The sequence below is a fragment of the Phascolarctos cinereus genome, unplaced genomic scaffold (genome assembly GCF_003287225.1).
Source record: "Phascolarctos cinereus isolate Bilbo 61053 unplaced genomic scaffold, phaCin_HiC Scaffold_9;HRSCAF=440, whole genome shotgun sequence".
Taxonomy (NCBI): domain Eukaryota; kingdom Metazoa; phylum Chordata; class Mammalia; order Diprotodontia; family Phascolarctidae; genus Phascolarctos; species Phascolarctos cinereus.
Genome location: NW_027556402.1, coordinates 155822732 through 155849869, shown reverse-complemented (window position 1 = coordinate 155849869; position 27138 = coordinate 155822732). Strand labels below are relative to the sequence as shown.

The 27138-nt window shown below is 39.4% G+C and overlaps 1 protein-coding gene across 11 annotated transcripts in view; it reads right to left on the bottom strand.

The window, feature by feature from the left end:
* The window catches only part of APBB2 (amyloid beta precursor protein binding family B member 2), a 411236-nt gene that overhangs the window by 372200 nt on the left and 11898 nt on the right, over positions 1–27138 (bottom strand). The window contains exon 2 of one of the 11 annotated variants that reach the window (XM_078148564.1): positions 9800–10215. The exons of the other annotated variants lie outside the window; for them this stretch is intronic. The gene's annotated coding sequence lies outside the window, so the exon portion shown is untranslated. The remainder of the gene's footprint in view (positions 1–9799; positions 10216–27138) is intronic. 11 annotated transcript variants of the gene reach the window in all.

Sequence of the window (27138 nt, the reverse complement as noted above, 5' to 3'; positions counted from 1 at the left end):
TGTGAGTAGTAGTGTTGGGGTGCTTGGGTGCTTATGTTTGGGTGCCTGTACTTGGGCCCCAATTTCTCCCTAGCCTCAGAAACACTGTCCCTTGACAATCATTTAAGATCAATTGTGCCCCAATAAGAACCAAAAAACCTAAATTAATCTTTTTCTCTCTGAGTGAACTAAAAACACCCCTTCCTGTGTCAGCAAATTCCAGGACCAGATAGAGCTGATCAGTATTCTTCCTGTTTGTCATCACTGGGCCCAGGATGTCTGGGACCAGATATTCTCTTGAATAATGGGACTTTTCTTATCTTGAGTTTCAATTGAGAACTGACCACTCCTTAACCACTCCCTAATCCCACCCTGAATCCCCTAGTTAGCATATTTGACACATGTTCTATTGCATTTTACCCTACATAAACTTTACCTGTACCTCTCTAAGGTTGCAGGATCCTTTAAGAATCCTTGCCTGCTGAAAAGCGTAACAATAAATCTTTGCCACCTTGAATTAAAGAATGCTTGAGTCTGTGAATTCATTCCGGACGACCCATCCTGTACTCTGGTCTTTGAGGGGTCACAACCTCTCAACCTCTCAGCCCGCAACAGTAGTAGGAGCTGCCCCACTGGAACTGGCCAGCTGAGCAACACAGCTCCCCTTTTTCCCTTTCTTTTCTTTCTTTCTCTTCTCTTCTCTCCTCTTCCCTCTGTTCACACAGGATATCTTATACCCTTATCTGAGAGTGTTCTACCCAAAAGAATGTAAATTTTGATCACTGAAACCCCAAGAGATATCTTAGGGTTTAAGGACTAGATTTCTTAAGGACCACGCCTTAAACCCAAATCACACAGCTCTGGCTCTCCACTCTTGGCCAACAATAGGTCTCAGGTCAAGCTCCACTTGGTCGCTATTTGGGCCCAGATTGGGTCAGAGTGAATATAAAAAGCTATTGTTTCTGTTTTGATCAGAAACCCTGAAGGTCTTCCTCTCCCAGACTGATTTTTTTTTTTTACTAAGTTAAAGAGGCCATTCTCTGCCACATTTCTTACCTGTCTGAATCACTGAATGGGCATTGCCTCAATCAGAGACCTGATAAAGACCTTAATTTAAAAAGGCCAGTCTCCCACTGCATCCAGGGCCATCTCTAGTTGTCCTGATCCATATCTGACCACTGGACCCAGACGGCTGTGAGGGAGAAAGTGAGGCTGGTGACTTTGCACATCCCTCCCACACTTAAATCCGATTCATTTGAAAGTCATGGCATCACCTACCTGATGTCATGATCCTCTTTGAGATGGAAGGACAAACAACGACACAGTTCATAAGTGGCAGAGTTGGGATTCCAACTCCAGCCTGACTCTGAAGTCAATGCTCATATAAGCAACAAATGAAAGTATATTTGGTACATGGTTAAATTTATTTAGGAATTAGGAAAACAATTTCCAATAGCAAGGTCTGTTGAGTTGAAATTCTTAATGAATAAATCGTGAACAATATAGCTGCAGATAACATTAATTTAACTAGGCAATTTTAAAGAGGAAGCTACCTTGCTAACTTTGTCATTATCTCCTATATTGTTCTGTATAGAATGCATATTGTTCTATATAATTCTATATATAAATATTATTTTATATGGAATATATATATATAGTCTATATTTTTAATTCCAAGCCTTATGTACAGGTTTTCTCAGTAGTCAATGGTCCTAAGAAGATCAGAACAAAACGCTAAATTCAGAAGACAGATTTGGTTACTACAGGAGACAAAATAGCAGCTGAACCACCAGAGTCCACAGTTCACAAGTGGAAGAAAAATACACACAAACACACATTTCAGAAACTAATATATAGAAGGTCACAAAGTCATCCATGCAACATTGCAAAATATTTTCACTGGCTCATCTTCAGTGATTCTGAAGCTAAAGCAAAGCACAGCGGAGCTGAGTACTTGGAGCAATTCAGACTTCCTCAGTTCATCTACTTTAAGCCAACAGCTTGAACTTAAAAAACACTATTTTGAGCAAAAGAACAATGCAAGAGCCAACTACTAAAGGAGATCAGCTGCAGGCAGGTTCAATTTAATGAAAAGTGCTTAATTAATTTTTTTTTTAAATAGAGGAAAAAACTGCCAGGGATCCAATTTGAAAGATATTAGCAAATATTTAAATTGTAGCTTCTAAACACTTACAGATTTTATAGAGAGCATATGATGTTGTCTTCCAACCTTGCTAGTTTAGCCAAAATATAATTTTTATGTCAATTGCATGAATCAGGACATGTTATTCTTCAGTTGTTTCAGTCTTGTCCAACTCTTTGTGACTCCATTTGGGGTTTTCTTGGCAAATATACTGGAGTGGTTTGCCGTGTCTTTCTCCAGCTCATTTGACAGATGAGGAAACTTGAGGCAAGTAGTGCCTTACCTGGAGTCACACAGCTAATAAGTGTCTAAGGCTGGCCTTTCTGAGTCCACGCCTGACACTATCCACTGGCCCACTTAGCTGTGCCACCTGGGGCATAGTAAATGGAAAAAATACCAAATTTGAATTCAGAGGACCTGGGTCTGAATTATGATGCTGGTGTTTAATATTTACGTGACATTGGACAAATCAGCTCTTCTCTGTAAGCCTGTTTTCTTATGTGTAAAATGAGGGGGTTGCACTTGATCGGGGTGGGGAGCCTGCAACCTTGAGGCCATATGGGGCCTTCTAGGTCCTTGGGTGTGGCCTTTCGACTGAGGCCAAGTTTTACAGAACAAATCCTTTTATTGAGGAGATTTGTTCTGTGAAGTTTGGATTCAGTCAAAGGACTGCACTCAAGGACCTAGAAGGCCACATGTGGCCTCAAGGCTGCAGGTTCCCCACCCCTGGACTGGATGATCCCTAAGGTCCCTTCCCACTCTGACACCTCCAATAACACAGATGAAACAGAATGAAGGTGTAACAGAATGAAGAGGCTACAAAAGTCACAAGACAGGAACACATCCTTTCTTTTATTTGGTGACAGGCAGTGGAATGGAAAGAATATTGGACCCGAAACCAAGAACCCTGGATCTCACTAAGCTCTAAGATGCTAGTCAAGTCACTTAACTATTCTGTGCCCCTGGAACCCTATCTGTCAAATTGGGATAATGCAGGGTCTGGCAGGCCTTTCTACCCTGTGCTTTTTCTTAGGTGGTTCTAACATCCTCCTCCTCCTCCCTCTTCCCCATTCAAATATTTAATAAACACTTACTTTCCATATTCAATCCATCTTCTTTTAAGGACCAACTAAATTCTTCCTCCACAGTAAAATATTTCCTATCCAGCCCAGCCTTAAGTGATCACTTCCTTCCCTCAGCTTCCCTACAGTTAACAGTCTTCACCACTCACTTAGCAATCAGCTGCTCCTACTAACATAACTTCTCTAGTAGCTTTGAAAAACTATTTCAAACTTTGAGTTATTATGCACATGAGAATTTTGAGTCTAGGTATGAAAAGATACACCCACTCCACTCCTCTACAGAGCTGGGAGGTCCCATCCATGGGTATGGATCACTGCACATATTTTCAGATTTTTTTTATGTATTGATTAACTTGGCTGATTTTTTTTTCTCTTTCAATTTTTTTTTCTTTAAGAATATTATTTGTTATAAGGGCTGGTTCTCTAGAATAGGGAAGGAAAGGGAAACCAGGAGAAATTCTGGTGAAATAAAAAATAAAATATATCAATATAAATTTATTTTTTATTTATTAAATTTTGATTATATTAATATATTAAAATATGTTTTAAATAACTATATTTTGATATATTTAAATATATATATACATATTTATACATAACACGTTATATATTTTAAATAAAAAATAATGGTTTAAATACACTTAAAATTAATTTTATATTTAAAATATTTTAAAAGAAAATACAAATTTATTTTTTTTAAAGTCAGTTATTCTTCTAATTAGCTTGGTCTTCAATAGCTAGGACTAAACTATCCTTGTTTCTCACACAGCATCTAGCACATAGAAGCAGTTTAATTAATATGACATGATTCAATTCTACTCTCATGTACCAGCATAACAGCGACTTGAGCAAAGTCAATTCTTAATAAGATCCTTACTGCATTAGAACCAACTTCTACCACCACTGAAAAGACTCGCTGCATCATCATCCACTCGCCCATTCGTAGAACTTGCCCTAAGAAATTAAACCCTCAAAAACCCAAGTTGTTTCCACAGAAGCAATCAACAGTGTTAGAAAGGGAATGGCTGTACTCTATATCTCACTGAGAGTTCATCTTGTAAATAGTAAATTCAATTCTGAGAGATGCAATTACTATTGCTCGCTACTATATAAAGAAAAGCAAAGCAGTTCCCTTTCCCCTCTTTGTCCTAATGTCCTGACTCTGTCACTTGCTTCCCAATGGAAAGTCACTCAGGGTTCTCCTCTGCATCTGTGGGCGACAGCTGGAAGTGGCTGTGGAATCCATTGAGTCCAACTGCTTTCTTTTACAGATGAGGAAACTAAGGTCCATTGGAGAAGACTTGACTTGCCAGGGTCACACAGGTAGGAAGTACCTAAGGCATTCTAACACAGGGACTGGCATCAAGTCAAGGGCCCTGACTATTCACTAAGCTGAGATGATCCCTAAGGCTCTTTCCAGATCTAAACCTATGATCCTATGAAGATTTCATTCTTAACTTTTAAAAAGCTAAGTCGGGCCAAAGGAAAATAGACTCCTTTTAAGTATAAGTAGAAAAAAAAAATAGGCCAAATTTCTCATGACCACCATGAGTACCTTATACCATTCTTTGCAAGCAAGAATGCCCTGGGCACCATTTTCTTTTCTGAATTTCCAAGCAAATGTCTTCACCTCAGATTCCCAGTCTTTATTTAATACTATTATCAAGTCCTGAAATAAATCAAAACCTGAGTTGAGGAATAAAGCATCTTTAATTGGGATAACAGAGTAGCAAACCTGCCATCCTGGGGGATGTCCCATGAGTGCAGAGCACAATGGATTTCCCAACCAAGAGACCCATGAAAGGCTCTTTATACCTTTAGGAGGGGAGGAGTAGGGGGTAATATGAGATAGCAAAACCTGGTCATGAGACCGAGTGTCCCTTGGCAATCCAGGCAAGGAAAACTGCTTCCTTCTGGCTGTTTTGCCCTTCATACCATGAATCCCAATGAAAGGGGGCAAGGACATTTGAAGCTGAGATCCAGCTCAAGCTTGGTTCCTTTACAAGGTAAAATCTCTGGATGGGGGGGACTTGGAGGTATGGTTGAGCTCAACCTAATCAAGAGTAAATATCTTAAGAATGAGAATGCAAAGACATTACTGAATTACTGACTTTACTAGGATCACTAAAGCAGCGGCAAGTAACATTTGGTATTAACAATTTTCTGTCACTATATTCACCGTTAAGTAGCACAATGGATAGAGTACAGGGCCTGGAATCAGGGAGACTCATCTTCTGAGTTCAAATCTGGCCTCAGATACTTACTAGTCATGTGACTCAGGGCAAGTCACTTAATCCTGTTTGCCTCCATTTCCTCATCTGTAAAATGAGCTGGAGAAGGAAATGGCAAACCACTCCAGTATCTTTGCCAAGAAAACCCCAAATGGGGTCACAAAGAGTCAAACACGGCTGAAAAACAACTAAACAGCTACTCATTTTTCAACTAGAGCAGGGATCTGTGATCCTTTTAGGATGTTACATATTGGCATTAGAGAAGTTAGCTAAAAGTTTCTGGGAAAGAAAGACAATGACAATCTTCCTGCTTTAAGATCAGTATATTTACTTTCATTTATACAGAGCAGAAAATTGTAGTCAGTCACTCATCTTTCTGTGTTGGCTCCGGTAACTCAAAAAAGAGAGAGAGGAATTGTGCAAATCAATAGACCACCAACAAAATCTGCCGTGTCTTGAAAACAAAAAAAAAATTGAGGTACCAAGATGGAGGCCGTCCGACTTAGGGATGGGTCACAGTCTAAATCTGCTGCAGAGAAATCTCAATGCATTTGCCTGCAGAAAAAACTTTACAAGTAATGATATTCACAACAATAATAGCTGACATCTGTATAGCATAGCTTCAAGGCTTGCAAAAACACTTTACATACAGGATCTCATTTAAACTTCACAACCACCCTGTGCCATAAGTACTATGGGCCTTGTCATACCCATTTTACACATAAGGAAACAGAAGCTGAAAGAGTCTTTGGGTACACAGGATGAGAAGCAAGTTTCAAACACAGGTCTTTTTAACGCTCTTTCCTCTATACTATGTGGCTTTCCAGCTAACTACAGTACATATAAAGTGATTTCCAAAACTTAAAAAGGCTAAATAAAAGTAGCTGACATTTATGTTTATTATTCTCTGGCAAAAGCCTATTTTAAAACAGGATTCTACTGGATAGGAGTGTATTAATAGCACTATTGAACTTAACTCGGTCCACTTTGAATCACTGATGGTTAACTGCCTTGTCCTGGGGCTGGAAAAAGTAACAGGCTAGATTCTCTCACATCATCCTATGTGTGATGCAGGCACAAGCCCTTTTGATGTTTTCTAAGGTTTTGTCTGTTCTTTGTCCTAGCAGTTTCCAGAAACAATGGTCCTACTCAGATGTCTCACCAAGGCTTGGATTCTTGAAGGCACTTGTGAAGGAAGACCAAGCTCTGGAAGGTTCTATACCAGGTCAGAAAGGCTTACCATATGGATCCAACAACTGCGTGTCCACCGTCCATGGACTAGCCTTCCTATATTTGGAAAGGCAAAGTAGGATGGCCACCAAGGGAGAGAGCTACTTAGATACAGGACTGGTAAAAACTATCAACAACGGCAAGAAGGGATAAAAAAAAAATCTTCATTGCGACAGGGAGGCTGCCCACCAATGACGCCCTGGATCCATGAATTAAGTCAAAAAATTTGAAAAACACAGGGAAAAGGTTCACTTTTGCCTCAGTGTCACCTGACTACTCTTTCTTCCCTTTCTGCCTACAATAACAGGAGAAACTTTGTCAAATGCTCTGCTCAAACCTCAATAAACTCCATCCAGCAATTTCCTCATCTACCAGGTCTAGTAACCCTGTCAAAAAAGAAAATTAGGTTAGTCTGGCATTACCTGTTTGTTATTAATAATAATAGTAATGATGATGATGATGTTAGTAATGGTAGTAATTATTTACGTGGCTCTTTAAAGTTTGCGAAATGCTTTACCAATATCTCATTTGATCCTTATAACAATCCTGGGAGGGAAGGTGTTACTTATCACTATCTTCATTTTAACAGATGAGAAAACTGAGGAGACAGAAGTCATGTGTCTGAGGCTGGATTTGAATTGGCCTTCCTGACTCTAGGCCCAGTGCTGTATCCACCACACCAACACTTAGCTGCCTGAGCAAAGCTGGATATGTTCCCTAGGTTGCAGGGAGAATTTTTATTCATTATCATTTTTATACCAGATGGCTTCTGAGGTCCTTCCTGACTCTGACATTCTGTAGTTCTATGGAGATCAGAATTAAGACTCTGTAGCTCAGTTTGGGGAGGAATAGGGGATGGGGATGGGAGGAGGGGCAGGGAGGGAAGAGGAATAAATCTGCTATTGGAAATTTTAAATAAAAGCAACATGTGTTCAAATATTTATTGAATTTATTTTAACTTGCTTTACAGTCTTCCTTGTTTTATCTTCAGGGAGTAATAATACTGCAGTAATTCTGTATTATATTTATTGTATCAAAACTTAATTGATGTCATATTTCACAAGGATTATTGCTGAATAGCACTACTTTTGGGAATCACGGTCTTATGATAGTAATTCAGAGGAATCAGGTCTCCACATCTATTGTTTTTATTTCAATTTATTGTGAACTGGAGTCCTTACTCTTGAAAAGAACTATTAACTTGGGTCTATTGTTAAAGAGATGCATTATACGCAGAGCATACAGTTTTCCTTATAGGATTCTACCTGCTAATGATTTAGTTAAATTCATTTCAACAGAGATACCTTGACAACCTCGGTTAGGGAACATATAGAAAAAGTAACTGTTGATCACAAACATGAAGATGGATTCAGGTAGCTCGGTGGCATGGTGGATAGGGCAGTGGACCTGGAGACAGGAAAGTCTGAGTTCAAATCCAGCCTCAGACACACATTAACTATGGAACTGTCAGCAAGTCACTGTTTGCCAATTTCCTCACCTTTAAAATTGGGGAAATAATAACACCTACCTCCAAAGGTTAGTGTGAGGATCAAATGAGATGATATTTGTAAAGAGTTTTACAAACCTTAAAGTGTTACATAAATATTTGTAATTGTTATTATCATCATCATCATTATTATTATTGAAAACCTCAGGAGAGAGGGAATTTACTACCTCCACAGGCTGCACATTTCACTTATGTACAGCTCTAATAATTAAGGAGTTTTCCTTCAGGGTAAGACTCAATTTTTCTTTTTGCAACACTCATGCATTGCTCCTAGCTCTGTCCTCCTGGACCAAGCAAAATAAATTATTCCCTCTTCCCTACAATAGCCTTCAAATACTTGACGACATCTGTCATGTCTCCTCAGCCCTGTCACTCCCATTCTTCTCTTCTCCCAGGCTAAACAGCTTTAGTTCTTTCAACTGATTCTTCTATGACATGATTTCTTTCTAGAGCCTCAACCGTGTTGATGGACACTCTTTATCTTCCTAAAAACTGGTGCTCAGAACTGAACACAATACTACTCCACACAGTTACTTCCAGAATCCCTACATCCCAGAAGAGATGATGTTCTCAACACTGGAGTGAGTCCTGGGGCAGATCTCACCTGGCTGAAGTTTGAAGGATGGATACTTTAAAAAAGACCCCATTTCTCAATAACCAGCCAGGCCTGGGGCACCACTGACCCCTCTCTTTGACCATCAGGCCAACCTCAGGGAAAACAAAAAGAAATAAAAGATCCATGTTCCAAAAAGATAACATCATGTTGCTGGGCAGAACCTTATCTTTAGGGAGTAATAATACTGCAGTAATTCTGTATTACATTTATTGTACCAAAAAAGTCATTGAGAAATCATTATTCCAATGATCCTCAAACACAGAAGCCAAAAGTCCCATGCCACCACCACCAACAGTTTGCCATTGCTGCTTCACTTTGAAAGACGTGAAATTTCATCCAGGAGGGTACATCCTCCCTTGATATAAATCCCATGTAATCCCCATACACCTTATCATTGTATGATATTCATACATGTGCCATTTTTAAAATATAAATTCTATGGATGCTGTTTCAAAACCATTTATTTCTGGATATTCCCTGCCCCATCCCCAACATCACTAAATCATCCTTCAAAACAGAGAAAAACAATTAATCAAAAATCACTTATGCAGTGACCTCATCTATCCGTGACAGTACATACAGTGCTCTGCTTCTGTAGTACCTCACAGCCCTAATTCAGAGGGAAGAGGACCATTTTATTATCTGCTTTCCAGGACCAGGACTGGGTACTACAATTATTAATGTTCTTTTCATTTACATCATTATAGTCATCATCGTGTATGTTTTCAGGTATGTTCTCAGGTATGTTTTCTGAGCAATCCTCACTAAGGATGAACCTACTATGCTAGAGGCCTTGCTGGAATTCTTATAGCACCTCAAGGAAATTACTTAGGAATTACTTAGGTTGTCCACATAGGGTCTCCGTTACACATGGATTGCTAAACGTTGGGATGTTTAAAGACTTCTCTAGAAGTCTTTAAAAAGTCTCAATTTTCATCTACCTTAGATGATGAATAAATAAACGAACAAAAAAAGCATCTGTTACATACTTACTTTGTACTAAGCACTAACCTGAGCAAGCTCTGGGGATACAAATAAACAATGAAGACAGTCCCTGTTTATCAAGGAGCTCACATTCTAATGCACATAAGGAAGATCTCAACTGTAAGTGAGATGGGAAGGTGCCCTAGTCCTTAGGGTGCAGCAGCAAGGTAGATGGTAACGCCTCTTCTATGATGTCATTCTCATCTACAAAATCTCATCAATTTCTGGGGTTGAACCCAGTCTTTGACAGCGCCAAAGATTTTGGTGGCAAGAACTTTCTTTTCTGGGTCTTCAGTAGCTGTGGTTGTAGCACCTTCAGGAACAAGTGCCAGGCTGCATCCATCTCCACATCTTCACAAGGTGATGGCAGTCAGCACGGGGCTGGAAGCATTGTTGTTCCGAAAGTTCTTGGATTCGGCGTCCTGAGACGTCTCCATCAGGGCCTGAAGAGAGGGGGTGGTATGGTCATTTGCTTGGAACATACTTCCTTTCTCTCCTTCAGGGTATTTCACTGCTTCAGCTAGGCTGGCTTGACTGTCCTGTGGGTGGCAACTGGTTGACAGCTGGAAGGAACAGCTACCACCTTCTCCACAGGAGCTGCTTCCCAGGATGATGGCTAGGAGGGCTGGGCTGGAAGCAAGACTGGCTGTCTGGAGGATGGTGCCACTTCCAGGGCTCTTGTGAGTGTGTGGGTGGGTGTCTGTCTGTCTGTCTTTAAAGAGTGGTATCAAACTCAAATAGGGAGGAAGAGGGGCCACTAAACCCCAAATTGCACATAAAGATGCCTATGAGAAGTATATTGACTGAGAAAACTAAAAATAAATTAATTTTTTAAAAAAAGTATTATAAAATTCAAGCTTTTTACCAGTTCAGAGTAGGCTTCCTCAATTATTTCAAATTAGCAAGCTGTTACCACACATTATATTCTTCCATTATCTTATACGTAAGGTTCTTGAAAGCAGAGAATATGTATGTCTTCACTACAGTCTCCTCCACTCCCCCTCCCCCTTTTCATGGGAATTTTATACTGAGCAAAGTACAGTGAGCAATTATCCAAGTAAATCATTCCATGTTGCTATGGCTGCCAAGATTCATGTTCTCTCCTCCCCAGTCCCAGAGGTGAACCTTGAAGGAAGGGCCACCAGGCCTATTTTTATTGTCAGCAGTTTCCATCTTAACAGTACAATTTAGGTGTAAACATCACTTAGTATACTACCTTTTCCTTTCAGTAAACGGCATCCAACCATGTTTACATCTCTTCTACAGCTTTTACCAAGCCTTCAAAGTCTCCTCTGCCATTTTGTACAACTGTTGCCGCAAGACACTATTAAAGAAATTATGTAGATGGGAAATCATGAGATGATAGAGTTAGAGCTGCAAGCGACCTTAGAAGTCATCTAGTCCATACCCTCTACTTTACAGAAAAGGAAACTGAGGCCCAGTGAGGGTAAATTTGAGGCACGTGCTAGAGTAGAGTCAGGAAAACCTGAGTTCTAATCTCACTTTGGATGCTTGCTAGCTGAGTGACCATCCTAGGACAATTCACTTAATTTCTCAGTTTCTTCATCCATAAAATGAAAGGGGTAAACCAGAGGACCTCTAAAGGTATGACGTTAAATGACTTGTCCAAGGTCACATAGCAAGAAGTAAAAGAGCCAGGTTCAAACCCAAGTCCTTAGACTTCAAACCTCCAACACACCACTTTCCCCATAAACACTCAAGAAATGCTTGGTTACTGAATTAAATACTATGGCAGAATCTGCATGCTCCTGAGAAGGGAAATGCTAAGCCTATCTTTACTTAATTTACTTACAGGCTTATTTACAGACGAAAAAATTATGTTTCAGGAATGGGGTTTGTAAGTAATCAGTGGTTGAGTCAATGGTAATATGCCTGTGGAAAAAGGTTTTGGTTGTTTTGGGGTTTTTTTTTAATTGTAAAAGGATTTTTTCCAAAAAAAAAAAGTCTATGTTTTCTGCTGTTCTTTAGAGTTATCCCCTGGCTCCCAATTAAAAGCAAAACAAAAACTGCTCTGAGTTTATCACTTAAAATTGCCTACATCTTTCCACTTCACGAACTTACTCATTTCATATCCTAGTCAAAATTTTTATCTGTTCTTTCTTGAAGAGGATCTTCTTTCAGAATTTGAAAATATAATGGCAAGTAAACTAGGCCACACTTTGACATAACCTATCTCAAGGAAAGTGGAAATCCACTTATATTGGCTCCAAACAATTCAATCAAATATATTTAGTGCTACAAAATAATGGGACAGTCTTGTTTTTAGTGTGGCACGTGGAATCATAAGATTCTAAAAGGGGGAGTCAAGGGACAGGTGAATTCAAGTCTATCCTCCAAACAATTTATTTCAGATATTAACAAAAAACGTTGCCAACGTTGTGCTGCAAAAATTATTTCCTTCAATTCAACTAGTACTTATGAAAGCTATACAAGGCACTGGAAATACAAATACAAAGATGAAAACAGTCACTGCCTTCAAGAAGCTTATATTCTATTGGAAGGATAGGGTATAGATTCAGATGTAGAAATGAGGATAGGATGTAAAATAGAAGAATTAGACCTGTGAATTCATTGGGACAGGGAATTTCTGGGGAAGCAAATTCCTTCTACCGAAGCATCCTTTCTGCTACTTACAGCTTAGAGTTGCCTAGAACACTAAGACAGTTACTAGCCCAGTACTGTACAACCAATATATGTCTCAAAGGCAGGACTTGAACCCAGGTCTTCTCAGTATCTAGATCAGCTCTCTCTCTACCACACTATACTGCTTCTCAGTATATATTACAAGTAAATAGCATCCATTTTAATGTGTGTATGTGTGTGTGTATGTGTGTGTGTGTGTGTGTGTGTGTGTGTATGTGTGTGTGTGTGTATAGGCAGCTAAGTGGCACAGTGGATAGAGTGCTGGGTCCAGAGTCAGGAAGACCCATCTTCCTGAGTTCAAATCTGGCCTCAGATACTTACTTGCTGCATGACCCTGGGCAAGTCATTTAACTCTGTTTGCCTCAGTTTCCTCATCTGTAAAATGAGCTGGAGAAGGAAATGGCAAACTCTAATATCTTTGCCAAGAAAGCCCCAAATGAGATCACAAGGAGTCAGGCACCAATGAAAAAAAAAAGACTGCGTGCATGCGCACATACACATACACACATACACACATGCACACACACACACACACACACACACACACACACACACATATATATACACAAACACATAAATATCTACATACAGACACACATTCTCCTTCTTGACTCCTCCACATAATTTATACTAAACAGAAAACATTTTTCTGCCAAATGAAACATTTTGGGGATGCTTTACAGCACCAGTCTTTGTGTGACAACAGCCAGTTGAACTACTGAAAAGCAAGGATTCAAAATGTTTTCTGTACAATTCACTGCCCAGGAATGTTTTACATGGATGTACCTGAATATTTTGTAACCATAAATGTGATTAATGGGGTTTTCCCACACCAGAGCTATTTTATTTATTGGGCTCCTGAAATTACACCTTTCACTAAGGCAGCCCCAGGGCCCAAATACAACAAGATAACATTAATTAAAATAGGTAAAAACCATCCAGGAGTAGCAATGAGCAAACTGCAGAAAAATCACATAAAAAGAGCGCTCAAAAGAGCAGCTACCATTTTGCCCACTTCTGAAGCGAGGTCTTACCCCGAGCCCTGCAGCTGTGATTGTGAGGCTTTTTCCAGGGCACAATTATTATTAGTGTGCTATTCTCCCGTCTGGTATCCACCTCAGGTTGCCCAGGCTGTGCGGTCTGCATAATGGAGTTTCTATTCTTTAAAATGTGTTTGCTCCCTAAGTAATTCTAGCAGAGCCAAATCAGTGCCTTCCCAATGCACTAGATATACTCTCAACAACTTCATGTTCCAAAAAAAGATAGTCCCATCATAACCTCAACAGGAAATCATAAGCTATTCTGAGCCCAAGCCTCAGATCTCCATCATTGATATAAAGCACAAAGTGACCACAAATTGTCTTTTTAAAAATTCAATCAAAAAGCAAATCTTGGTGACTATGAATGTCAATACGTGTATTTTTGGCTTCTTCCAAAAAAAAGAATCTCCCAAAGCAAGGAGAAGATGTTTATATCTCATCACTTATCTTGCTATTAATGCTTTGTATTAGATTGCCTCAACTGTCTTGGTAGTTTTCCATCTGTCCTTTACACTTCGCTAGGTTTTTTTCAGAGCTGTTTAATGGAAAATGTACTACGGAAACCAACAGAAAGATATTAAATCAGAGTAAAGAAAAGCTTAAGGTAGAATTTTATTTTGTAAGAAAATGTAGGCTTTGTATAGTAAGAGTAGACAAGGGGGTTTTAAAGGGGCAGCTAGATGGTGCAGTGGATAGAGCTCTGGCCTTGAAGTCAGGAGGACCCGAGTTCAAATCCAGACATACAACACACAACACTTAATAGTTTAACCTTGACTGCAAAGCAAAAAAGAAAAAGAAAAGGGGGTTTTAGAAAGGGGAAAATTTTTCCTCATTCAAGTTAGCAGGGTTATCCCTCGTTGGCATAAATAATTTCCATGCAAAGTTCTTACTATGTAATCAAACTAATATGAAGTCTTTGTCATGGACAAACTGCAGATCAGAATCATATCCCTTGATCCTTAAGCTCAAATCCCCCTCTCAATGCTTGCCCCAGGGTAAGATGCAGCATCTACCCAATAGAAAAAATACCAAACAATTGCTCAGGAAATAATCTATCCAAGCAAATGCACAAAAATAAAAAAATTTAAAAGGACAAAATATAATCACCCAAGTTAGGCCCTATGGTTACAGCCAGATTTAGCGTCAGAGAGCAAGAGTTTGAGTCCCAGCTCTGACCTTGACAATCTGTGTGACCTTGACCTCTCAAACTTTCTCGACTTCCAAAGAGGGAATGCATACCTGAGTTCATTGGCATAGGAAACTCCAGGGTAAGTTCATTCCTTCTACTTCTAAGTACCCAGGGTACTGAGAGCCCTGTTCACTTTCCTCCTACCTTTTTTGCTATCTACAAAATAAGGATAACAATATTGATAGAGCTGTAATGCTGGGACTCCCAACATGCCGTGTCTTTCTCCTCCCAACCTGTCTTCCCCTCCCACACTCCCGCTGCCACTAAGAGTGCTGGCTTTGGATGGCAGCCCCCACTCCCCACCTCCCAAATTTTCCTGAATTCCCTGGTATGACTTAAAAGACTTGCACTGCCTGCTTAACAGGGTTGCTTTGTACCTCTTAAAGAGCAACAGAAATTTATTGTTCATTCATCAAAACAAATGTTTATTGAGCACTTTGTGCAAGCAACTTAACTGGGGGGGATTAATAATTACAAAAGATGATTTCTTTTTCTATCTGATAAGAAAAGCAAAATGGTATATTAGAGTCAGAAAGTCAGGAAGCTCTGAATTCAAATTCTGCTTCTAACCAGCCTCATTAGCTATGAAACCATGGGTAAGAGATCACAACCTCACTCAGTTTGCTCTTCAGCAAAGGACGGGAGGGAATTGAGGAGGGTTGGAGTAGCTGGTCTCCAGCTCTAAATCTATGTAATCCTTCAAGGCACACTCCTCCTGTTCTTACCTATTTTTGTTATGGCAGTCAAAAAACACCTCCAGTATTTCTATCCAAAATAACGTGGCCTTCTCCCTACAGGCTAGTTAACAAATACATAGCAATTTGTCCTGAAAACGTGCTTCATGGTAATTTATAAATAATTCTTCATAACTGTCCATAAATCCTTCCCAATCATAGAAGCACCATAAGCAATCATAACTCCAATATTTGCCTTTGCAAAAGATTTCTAAGTTGATATTAGCCACTTGAAATTTTCAACACTAGCATGAAACCTCTTTCTTATTTGCTCCAATAATAGAGCCATTATCAACTCTAGGAACACTTCTTAATCACCCTATTTATCAACTGTTGAATTGGATATAACAGGATACAGGATAAGGACATCAACAATAAACAGAAAAAGATGACCAAATTCATCACTACTTCTTGGCTGCTCAGTTGAACAGTGAAATTAACTTTGGTATATTCTATTTAATGTCTCATGACTGGTGGCAGCTGGCAGCTGAAGCCAGGTCTATTAAAAATCAAGTTTTCTTGACAGGCATAAAGTAGAAGAGAGGAGAGTTCAAGCTTCACCCTGTTGATATTAAAGTTTAATGACAGATTAGTTATGCAGCTTTCAAAATATACTGAACTAAAAGTTACAATCCTCAAAAAGTCCCTTCTCTCTCCTCTCCTTAAAAAGAAAAAAAAATCCTATTGTTCATTTCTTACTAATGCAAGATTGCAGATTTATTGGGGAAAATCCATGTTTTGTCCACTTACAACTGCACCCGCCCTTTCTTGTGGTAGTAAAAGTGCAGCAGCGATAACAAATTGCTTCATAATTTGAGATTCATGAGCCAGTGGGACAGGCAAGTCAAATGTAAAAATTTAATGATTCCATAATGGTGGATTTTGTGTTCATTTGTTTAAGTTGTAAAAGCAAAGTTAACCAAGCATCCTTTTTCATTAGCACTAGAAATTTTGCCCTTGGTCCCCTGTATGTGGTCACATTCCTGGCGGATGCCATTTGTGCAAAACCACTTAACCTGAGGATGTCAAAGAGCAAGCAGCCAGCCACCTGAGTACAATAAAACCTTGATTAAATCTGAAGTGGAACCTATGACCAACTAGTACTTTTTTTTTCTTTAAAGGACAGAAACTGCAACTGGCACCATTGAGAAAACGTAAATTTAAAATATAATGAAGTTGATGAAATCCCTGTGATTGGTTGCTTTGCTAACTAAAAAGATCTAAGAATATCCAAAGCCCAAGCTAGTACTTGAATGAACTGGCTATAAATATTATGAGGTGGGAGTCCGGAAGACCTGAGTTCAAATCCCACTTCTGATGCCTAGCTCATTTAGACGTCAAATGACTTGCCTCATAAGGGGCACAGAGACAGAAGGTATCAGAGAAGTATGAGGTGAACCTTGAGGTCAGCTCTCTACCCATCCCACCAAGCTGCCTTAGAGAAAAAAGGCAAATACAAAACACGTTGGGGGAAAAAAGAGGTCAACAACATTAGATACAAAAATGTACCTCAGTTAACCAGATAATTCAAACCTTTCAGGTTCACAGAACCAGGTAGGTTCCTCAGGTTCCCTACCCCTGGACTAAACTACATTTAACTCTATGAGTACAGTACTCCAGGGTGACCTGGGGTCTCTAATTGTTATGTCCAGTGTAGAGCGTCTGTATGTAAATATAAATTCTGGGTCCCATGAAACCTACTTTAGGAAACGGGATCTTCTCCCTCTAATTTCCATACATCTCAACCAGCCCCACAGAGGCCAAAGAGCCTCCCCAAATAGGTTCACTGCTGCTATCTCAGTTAATAAAATGTCTTTTTCTACAAAATACCCAATAAGAATAAAAGAATAATGAAAAACAATGCCCTTAGGACAACTCAACACATACTGAATTTTTTAAATTTGTGTTTCAGGGCCTTCAGACAAAAGTTCCTTGAATGGTATGGTCACAGAAAATGCCAACCTCAAGTTCTGAATATTCTTTTATAAATATTCTTTATCTAATTCTTTCCTGCTTTTCTTTATTTTTACCTTTTTGGTCAACAGATTGCAGGCTCCCCAAAGGCGAGATTCATCTTCGAATCCCAAGCAACCAGTATGATATGATGTGTTAATTGTGTTGAATTGAACTGAATCTCTTATGTGACCCTGGGCAACAATAACAGATAATGATAACAACAAAACTAGCATTTATAGAGGTTTGTAAGGCCTCTTCCTTACAAATATCAATTAATTTTATCATCACAACAACCCTAGGAGGTGCTACTACTGTCCTCATTTTGTAGATGAGAAAAAAGGCAGGCAGAGGCTACAGAGCCAGTAAGTATCTAAGGCTGGATTTGAACTCAGGTCTTCCTGACCTTTGCCATCTAGCTACAAGTCACTTAGCTTCTGCGGGTCTTAGTTTCCTCAACTCTAATACGTGGTTGAATTAGATTGCTTCGAAGGGTCCCTTCCAGTCTCTAAACCTAGTAAATTATCCTTTACAAAACGGAGCTATTTATAACTCAACTTGTTCACCATCCTACAGCTCAGCATGATTCACTTATAAGATCTCACTAATAGTCACTTTCCAATTACGAAAAGAATGCAAGAGAACTTCCCTGAGATTTCCTTCCTTCCTATTTCCCAGGCTTCCTGCAGCCGAGCAAAAGACAAAAGAAAAGTCAGTTGCCAGATGCAGTAGGAGGGAAGGAGGCTGAGGTGACACACAAGGTTAGAGCTGCCAGCAGGATGGCAGTCCCTCTTCCCCAGACCGGAATGCCTACACATTTTGAGTCAATCACCTAATCACTTTAGTTCCCTTATCTGCAGAAGGGAGTGTCCAAAGCCTCACTGTTAATCGCTAGGTGACTAACAAACAGCCTAAGGGTGGACATTTGTCAGTAATGACTCAAAGTGAAGGAAATAATTCCCACCCCTCTTCCAGTCAGTCCATTTCAGTAACCGCAGTTACTAATCTGCTTCCCCAGACCCCTCTAGTAACCACTGGCAGTGTGATCCAATTACGGACAACTGGAACCAGAGCACTTAATATCTAAAGCAAGGGTCCTCTTTGGCCAAGTCAGGAAGGCGATGGGTCCTTTCTCAGAATAAGGTTTTCAAATGCATAAAACATACAGAATGATACAACACTGTCATCAACATATTAAAAAAAAAACCAGACAAGTTCACAAATCATAAGTTAAGAATCCTGGATCTCACAGCATCTCACAGAGAAAAAGAATGCTGGATTTGCAAGGCATGAATTCAAATTCCATGTCATCTTGTGCAATTCACTTAATCTTTCTGGGCCTCAGTTTCCCTATTTGTAAAATGAGGGGGGCTGAACTAGATGGATTATAAAGTCCTTGCAGCTCTACTCCATACCCTTATGATCCCTTTTCAATTAAACAATCCACAAAGCAGATACTACACCAGGTTATGGGGATACAACAATGGAAAGAAAGTAATTTTTGCCACAGAGGAGCTGACATCCTAAGTGGGAATCATATAGGTCTAAGAATGTACTAGTAGAAACGAGGTAATTTCTGGAGGAAAGCATTATAAGCAGCTTGGCTGGGGTGGAAAGGAGCAGGAAAGATGGCCCTTGCACTGAGTTTTGAAGGAAACTAAAGCTTCCAAGGGGGAGGGGAGAAGCCTGGGCAAACACTGAGGAGATATAGCATCAGTGCTGAGGAGCAGCAAAGGCAGGGAGGAAAAAGGAAAATAATGCATAAGGCAGCTAGAAAGGTAGATAGAGGCCAGGTGGTGATGGGCTTTAAATGTCAAACAAAAGGAGTTTATATTTGGATCACAGAGACAATAGGGAGCCTACTGAATAGGAAAGTGATGGGGTTAGACCGATTTAGAAAAAAGGAGGATGGATTGGACAGGGGAGAAATAAGGCGAGGAGACCAATGAGAAGGCTACTTTAATAGTGCAGGTGAGAAGCTATGAGGCTTGAACTAACGTGGTGACCCTTTAAACTGAAAGAAGAGGACAGATGCAAAAGATATGGACGTAGAAATAACAAGATTTAGCAACTGATTGAGACACTTGGTGTCTCAACCTCTCTCTATCTCTTCCAAACCCTCTGCAGCCTGGCTTCTGACCTCATCATTCAACTGAAACTGTCCTCTTCAAGGTTACCAATGGTCTCTTAATTGACAAACGTAATGGCCTTTTCTCAATCATCCCTCTTCAGCTCTTCTCTTTGACACTGTTGATCACATTCTCCTCCTAGATACTCTCTAGGTCTGTGAGACTTTGCTCCCATTATCCAAGAGGGACATTCACCCCTTCCTGATCCATAGCTCAGCCCACCCCCTGCACTGACACTACAGCAGAGTGACAGACATACTGAAGTTCCCTCAAAGACTTGTACATTCTAGTTCTTCAGTTTCCGCACTCCACCTTCAATATACCCATTGCAGTACAGTGGCAAGACAAAAGTCAAGATGTAAACCCAATTCACACACAATTCAAGACGTCACTCTTGTGATGTCATTAATCCTCTTTGAGAACGAAGGATGAATAACAATACACAAGGATGGTTATAGCCTTCATCTTGCCTTCACTCTTAACTGTTATAATTCCATTTTCCAGAACTCTGAAATTCCTTTATCCCATCATAATATTTTAGCATTCTATTTCTCCTTGTGCCTTGTTGCTCCTACACCTATTTTTCCTCCATCTTCTCGTCTCTCCTCCCACCATCTCTTCATACTTTCCAGGAAAGTATGCTTTGGCTATCATTGTTCTGGCTCCATTTCCTCATTTCCCAATCTTGACCTCTCAGTAAACCAGTTTGACTCTACACTATGCTCCAACTCTTGAATCCTGTTAAACCTCTTGAATTTTTCTCACCATTCATGACCTCTGCTCCTACTGCTGCTACATGGAGCTGGAGGAAGTCATGAAACCATGCCGCCTGGGACCCTGAAAATTTGTTATCTAAGCTCAACTGGGATCTCATTGCAGCAAAACAATCATTCTATTCCTCCCTAACTCTCTATCTGACTCACCGCAGAGGCTACTCCAAACTTCTCATTAGGCCTGCCATACATCTTTCCACAACCTACCCATTGAGTACTTCCCCTCATATTTTACCCCAAAACTTGAGACTATTTACTGAGAGCTCCCTCTTCTCAACTCAGATTGATTCCATTCTCTGATGAAGAGGTAGTCCTTCTTCTTGCCAAGTACAACCTCTCTACTTATACCTTTGATTACTCTTCTTGTCTTCTCTAGCAGACTGTCCCCACCAGCCAGGTGGCTCACTGGATAGAGCACTGGTTCTGGAGTCAGGAAGACCTGAGTTCAAATCTACCTTCAGACATTTACTAGCTGTTTAACCTTTGGCAAATTACTTAACTGTTTGTCTCAGTTTCTTGAATGTAAAATGGGGATAATAGCACCTACCTCAAAGGGTTATATCAAATTAGATATTTGTAAAGTGCTTAGTACAGCGCCTGGCATATATATAAATGCTTATTCCCTTCTCCCACTATAATCTCCAATTCTCTACAGTCTTGGGTCTCTCCCTTAGAGAACAGCCTTTCCCTGTTGCCAACAAACACACACATCTTTTTCATCCTTTAAAAATCTTCATTTGATCTAAACCCCCTGGTTATCATCTCACAACTCTCAAACTTGAAATAGTCATCTATACTCCTTGCCTCAACCTCTCTGTCTCTTTGAAACGTTCTGCAACCCAGTTGCTGACCTCATTCAACTGAAACTGCACTCTTCAAAGTTACCAATGATCTCTTAATTGCCAAGTTTAATGGCCTTTTCTCAATCATTCTTCTTGAACTCTATGTAGCCTTTGACAATGCTGATCACGTTCTCCTGGATACTTTTTAGGTTTTTGTGACACTGCTCTCTCTCAATTCCCCTTCTACCCATCTGACCTTTCCTCAGTTTCCTTTCCTGGATCTTTATCCCCATCACACCCAATAACTTTGGGTTTACCCCCAAGCCTCTCTTGTTTACCTTCTCTTTTCTCCCTATACATTCTCTCTCATTTGGTGATAGTATCAGCTCCCAAGGATTCAATTCCCATCTCTGTGCAAATGACTGCACACAGACCTATATATCCAGCCGTAGTCTCTCTCCTGGGCTCCAGTTCTCTATCACAAAGTGCATTGTGTGTGCTGAGTTTGAGACATCTAGTTTGACGTATCCATAGTCTTGGTGTTATCTTCAATTCTTCACTGTCCTTCATCCCACATAGTCAATCCTTTACCAAATCCATCTCCCCAACATCTCATGTACATTCCCTTCTCTCCACTAACAGAGGACTTTACCACTATTATTTGGAGTGCTGAAATAGCATCCCAGTTGGCCTCCCTACCTCAACTTTCTTCCTTTCCAGTCTGTCTTCCACAGATGCCAAAGTGGCTTTCCTAAAACCAGATCTGACGTGTCTTCCTCCTACTCAATGTATTCCAACAGCTCCCTATTACCTCTAGGATGAAATATAAAGTACTTTGGCATTAAATATTTTATTAACCTGGCCCCTTCCTACATCTCCTGTCTTTTTTACATATTACTCGCCTCCCTGAAAACTACGGTCCAGCCATACTGGCCTCCTTGTCCCTGCGCAAAGAATACAACATCTCCTGTCCCTTGGCACTCACTGCTGCCATGCCAGGAATGCTCTTTCCACTCACATTCACCTCTTCAAATCCCTGGTTTCTTACAAGATTCAGCTCAAATGCCACCTACATGAGGCCTTTGATGATATAGTTCCCACTCCCCACATCAAGTCAGGCTAAAATTACCTAGTATCTACTTTGAGTTTTTTAATTTTTATTTTCAGTTCTAAATTCTGTTTCTCCCTCCACCCCTCTTACACTCATTGAGAATATAAGAAATATACTGTCTACTTTGTAACTATCGTGTGTGTGTGTGTGTGTGTGTGTGTGTGTGGTGTGTGTGTGTGTGTGTATACACAGTCTCCCCCATTAGAATGTAAGGGGGTGCAGGGTATAATTTGTTGTTGTTTTTTTCTCTCTATCCCCAGTGTTTAGAATGCCTGACACACAGAAAATATTCAAAAAATGCAATTGGTTTATTGATTCCTCCAAGTTGTTACAGCTTTCTCCATCCTGAAATCACCATGTATTACACTTAACTGTATTACCCCAGTAGAATATAAGCTTCCTGAAGGAAGGGACTTTCCTTTTTTTTTTTTGCATTGTATCCCACAGCCAAGCACAGTGACTTGCACATACTAAGCACTTAATATGTTTAATGAATTGCATTAATGTTCACAAGGCAAAAGAGAAGTTGTTTTTCTTTTTAAAAGAAAAAAAGGTCAAATTATTACCTTCTCTACTTTCACTCTTCTCCAATAATGAAATTAAATGCTAGGAGAAAAGGAGTCTCTTTGCTGCAGGACCTAAACACCTATTAGCTGCAAAACCTAGCAGAAAAACTAGGATTGGGTGTTAGAACAGAATTCCAGTCCCAGGTCAACCACAACATTCCATAAATAACTCCTAGTTTTCCCATCTCTACACAGAGGATACTACATTTATCCACATGATTTCCTCCACTCTCAGTTTTCAACCAATATTTTAACACTAAAACAGGCCAGGGGTCTCCTGACAGTGACAGATCTAGTCTCTTTAAGAACAAGATGTAACAGAAGTCTTAGGGCAGTTTTAAATTATTAAAGCCTTAAAAAAATAACTAAGCTCTAAAAGCTTAAAAAAGCTTTAATCACTTAAAGCTGCACTAGGACTTTTGGGACACTATGAATTACTTTGCTCCCCAAACTACCTGCTGTGTGACAGATTCCTCATGGAGGGGTTCTACTGTTTTGTGGTCTGTGGACACATTCACATCCCGTGGAATCCAGAGCCTCCATTTCCTGTAGCCACAGTCCTTTTCTGAAGACTGCTATAGGCACAGCATCCCTAAAAGGTAGTGTGGGAGATGTGTGTGGGAGGGGAGAATATGATTTACTTCCTCATCAAAGTTGAGAGAGGGGGAAAATAACACAAGGAAATATGGTATTACCAACTGCAGAGACACTGTGGAGATGAATTTTAAAAAAGAAAAACCATGAAATAGTCTTTGAAGTCCTCAAAGAAATACAATTCTAAACCACATACAGCAACATTCAAATGCTATCCCAACAACATACAAGGTTGGTAAATTCAGTCTGATACACATGCATTATATTGATGTATATAATATTTATACTTACACACATTTATTTATAGGGGACTTCCAAAATGGGTACACTTTCTTCACACCCCCACCCTAGGGCAGATCACAACCCTCCATATGTTCTCATCCTACGAAACTGTTCCTGTTTGCCAATAAAAATGTTCCAGAGAAAACCTACTCAAGGCACTCAAGCCTCCCTCTTGCTCCTTTAGTACCAAGGGGATACCAGTGCCCCATCTGGGCTGCCCATTTATCTAAACACATTAACAAGTTTTCATCCCATTAAATGAGAAAAAGGAGTTTATAGCATTTAGATACTTAAGTTTAATCTCTTTTTATCTGTAAGTGGCAGACTGAATTTTTTTTTTCAGCAAGTCTTCCAAAACTACCCAATAACCTATGATCTTCCCCAGGTTCTATGCTACTCTGTTGGTCATGCTTGGCTCTCCAGTTAAGAAAGTTGGAAGATCCTACTTGTGTAGTCCTGAGCTTTGCTGGAGAAATAGTCATGCAAACCATCCTTTTTAACCTCAGAGCACTCAGGAAATGCAGACCGCTGTTTTAGCTAACATCTCCTGCATGCCAACCAACAGTACTATCCATGAAAGCCCATGACGGCTTTCAAGCATTTTTTAAAGACTATAATTGGGCGGGATGTCAGTTCAAAACATAGATTGATGTCACTGGATAATTTGGAAACAATTACCTTCAAACCAAAATGGTCTTTAAATTGATTGCTTAAAGATACAGGTGGTTTACCAGATTTACAAACAAGACCATGTTGGCTCAATATGCTTATTATTTATTTTGCTTAATCAGCAATCTGTACACAGCTATGTGCCAATTTGAACCTACTTTAATGATTTTCCTTATATCTAAAGAAGTGTTTGTTTTTTGTTACTTTACAATATTATTACCTCATTTATAAGGTAATTTGCAGTCTAATTAAATTTAATTCAACAAACATTTGTTCACTGCCCATGATGTGTAAGGTACTATGCTGGTTTACAGAAGTCTATACAATTATTTTATCCCCATTTTAAAGATGAGAAAACTGAGGCACACTATTCTCAATAATTGTCACCATGCTTAAAGCAAGATTCTAAGGCAGTAGTAATAACAATAAGTAACTCAAACTTAAGAACTAGATGAAGTTTTGGGGTTTTTTTTAAACCATTTCTAAAGACTGCACTGCCTGTTTTTGTAGTTTGGTTTATTTTACTTATACTGTGTAAGTCTTACTTTAAACCTAAACAGACATCAAATAAACCACAGACTTAAAACTTTCTTCCTCCTGATTTAAGCAAATAGGATCTCTTGCAGCAAGGCATTTAATCAAACTAGAAAACAGCCCTATTAATAGCAAATCCTTAGAGTGTTTCTCAGACCCCTCACTTTAAACTAAACTTTGGCAGACCCCTTTAATGCTTATTAAAACACAATATAAGGTTCATTTAAAAAGGACAAATGGGGATGTTTCAAGGTTCTTTGTTATCACAAAGAAACACTGGTCTAACACACAGAGAGCATACCAAAAAAAAAACCAGAACATTGGCTGAAAGATGCAAAGAGGCACATTCAAGCTTGATGTAAGGAGCAATCAGAGCCTCCAAAAGTATGAGGGGCTACCTTAAAGGTGGAAAACATTGGAAATCTTCAAGCAGGGGTGGGCAACTGACTACTTGTCAAGTTTGTTAGAGTGAGGATGACCAGATCACTTACTGAGGTCCTTTCCAACTCTCAGATGCCATGATCACAAACTCAATGTCAAATTTCAGGTGCAATGGTTCTTCCTTTTATCATACATTAGTGCTGGAAGCAATCCTTTGCATCTATCAATTTAACCAGTGAGGTTAAATTATTTAGCCAAGGTCACACAGGTGATAAGCAGTAAAATCAGGATTCAACCCTGAATCTTCTGACTCCGGAAGTAGCCCTCTTTCCATCCTGCCATGCTGAATCCCTAACAGCTAGTCTCCCAATAGTCTCACTGCAGGTTATCATCATTGACATGCACTTAGTAAGCACCTTCTACATTAGCAGCTACTTGGCACAGTGGAAAGGACAACTGGCTTGCAGAAAGTTGAAAGTTCAAATGTCATCTCAGACACTAATAATATCATCTCAGGCAAGTCACTTTACTCTCAGCTTCAGTTTATCTGTATAATGGGGATAATAATAAGCACCTACTTCATAGGATTGTTGTGAAAATCAAATAATATATGCAAAGTGCTTTGTAAATATTAAAGCACTATATACCTGCTAACTATTATTGTTGTTGTTACTATTACTATGTACCCAACTTTGCATTAGATATGGGGGTTACAAATTTTAAATGAGATAGTTCCCACCCCGAAGGCGCTTATATTCCAAAGGGGAGGAACATCTAAATATTCATAAATAAGTAAATATGAGATATATTAAAATGAATAAATACCCAATGACTGGGCCTAAGGGAAACCAGAAACTAGAGATATCAAGAAAAGCTTATTTGTTTGTAAATATATTTTATTTCATTAAATATTTCCCAATTACATGTTAAAATTTTTTAACATTCATTTTTAAAATTTTGAGTTCCAAATTCTCTCTCTCTCCTTCTCACCTCTCCCCTACCCACTGAGGCAGGCAAGCAATACATCAATTATACATGTGAAATCATACAAAACACTGCCATATTAGCCACGTTGCAAAAGAAAACACACTAAAAGAAAGTAAAAAAAGGATGCTTCAATCTGCACTCAAGAGTTTAGTCAAGAAAGGTTTCTCGAAGAAGGCATCGCTAACTGATTCAAGAGTTTTCCTCCTGTTTCAACTGAGTTCTGATTATTGGATCACCTATTTAGACCTAGAAGTGTCTTTAGAGGATACTCTCATTTTACAGTTGAGGAAACCGAGGCCTTGGTGATGTGACCTTCTAAAGGTAACAGAGTCAAAAAATGAAAGATTTGAACACAGGTTTTCTGACTTTAACTCCAGTACTATTTCCATCGCATGATACTGTTTCCCTATACACAAGCGCCATTCACAGCTAAGTGCAAAGTGATATAGAAAATTCAGGTGGAAGAGCTAGATTAATTCAAGACCCAAACTCCTTTTACCTAAAATGAGTCAAACCCTTATATTTGTCTTCTGTCAAGTTTAGTGTCTCAGTTTTCTAAAACCATAACGACAATTACAACATAAGTGCATGATAAATACCTCCTTAGGCCTCAGCTGACTCCTCTGTAAAACCAGGCAGCTGGATCAGATGATCTTCACAAGATTATAAGGTCATAGACTTAAAACTGAAAAGAATCTTTGAGGCCATTTAATCCAAACCCCTTATTTTACAGATGAGGAGCTGATGCTCAGAAGAGTTAAGTGACTTGTCCATGGTCACACAGCTAGTAAATGTCAGAGACAGGATTTGAACCAAGGTCTTCCTTCAAGAACCAGCACTCTATTGCTTCACTTCAAAGTCTCTTTCTGATTATATGAACACAAGTACAAAACACTTTTCACACAAATAAAATCAGATCTAAACAACTAGGAAAATATCAACTAATTGCACATGGGTAGGCAGAGCCAATATAATAAA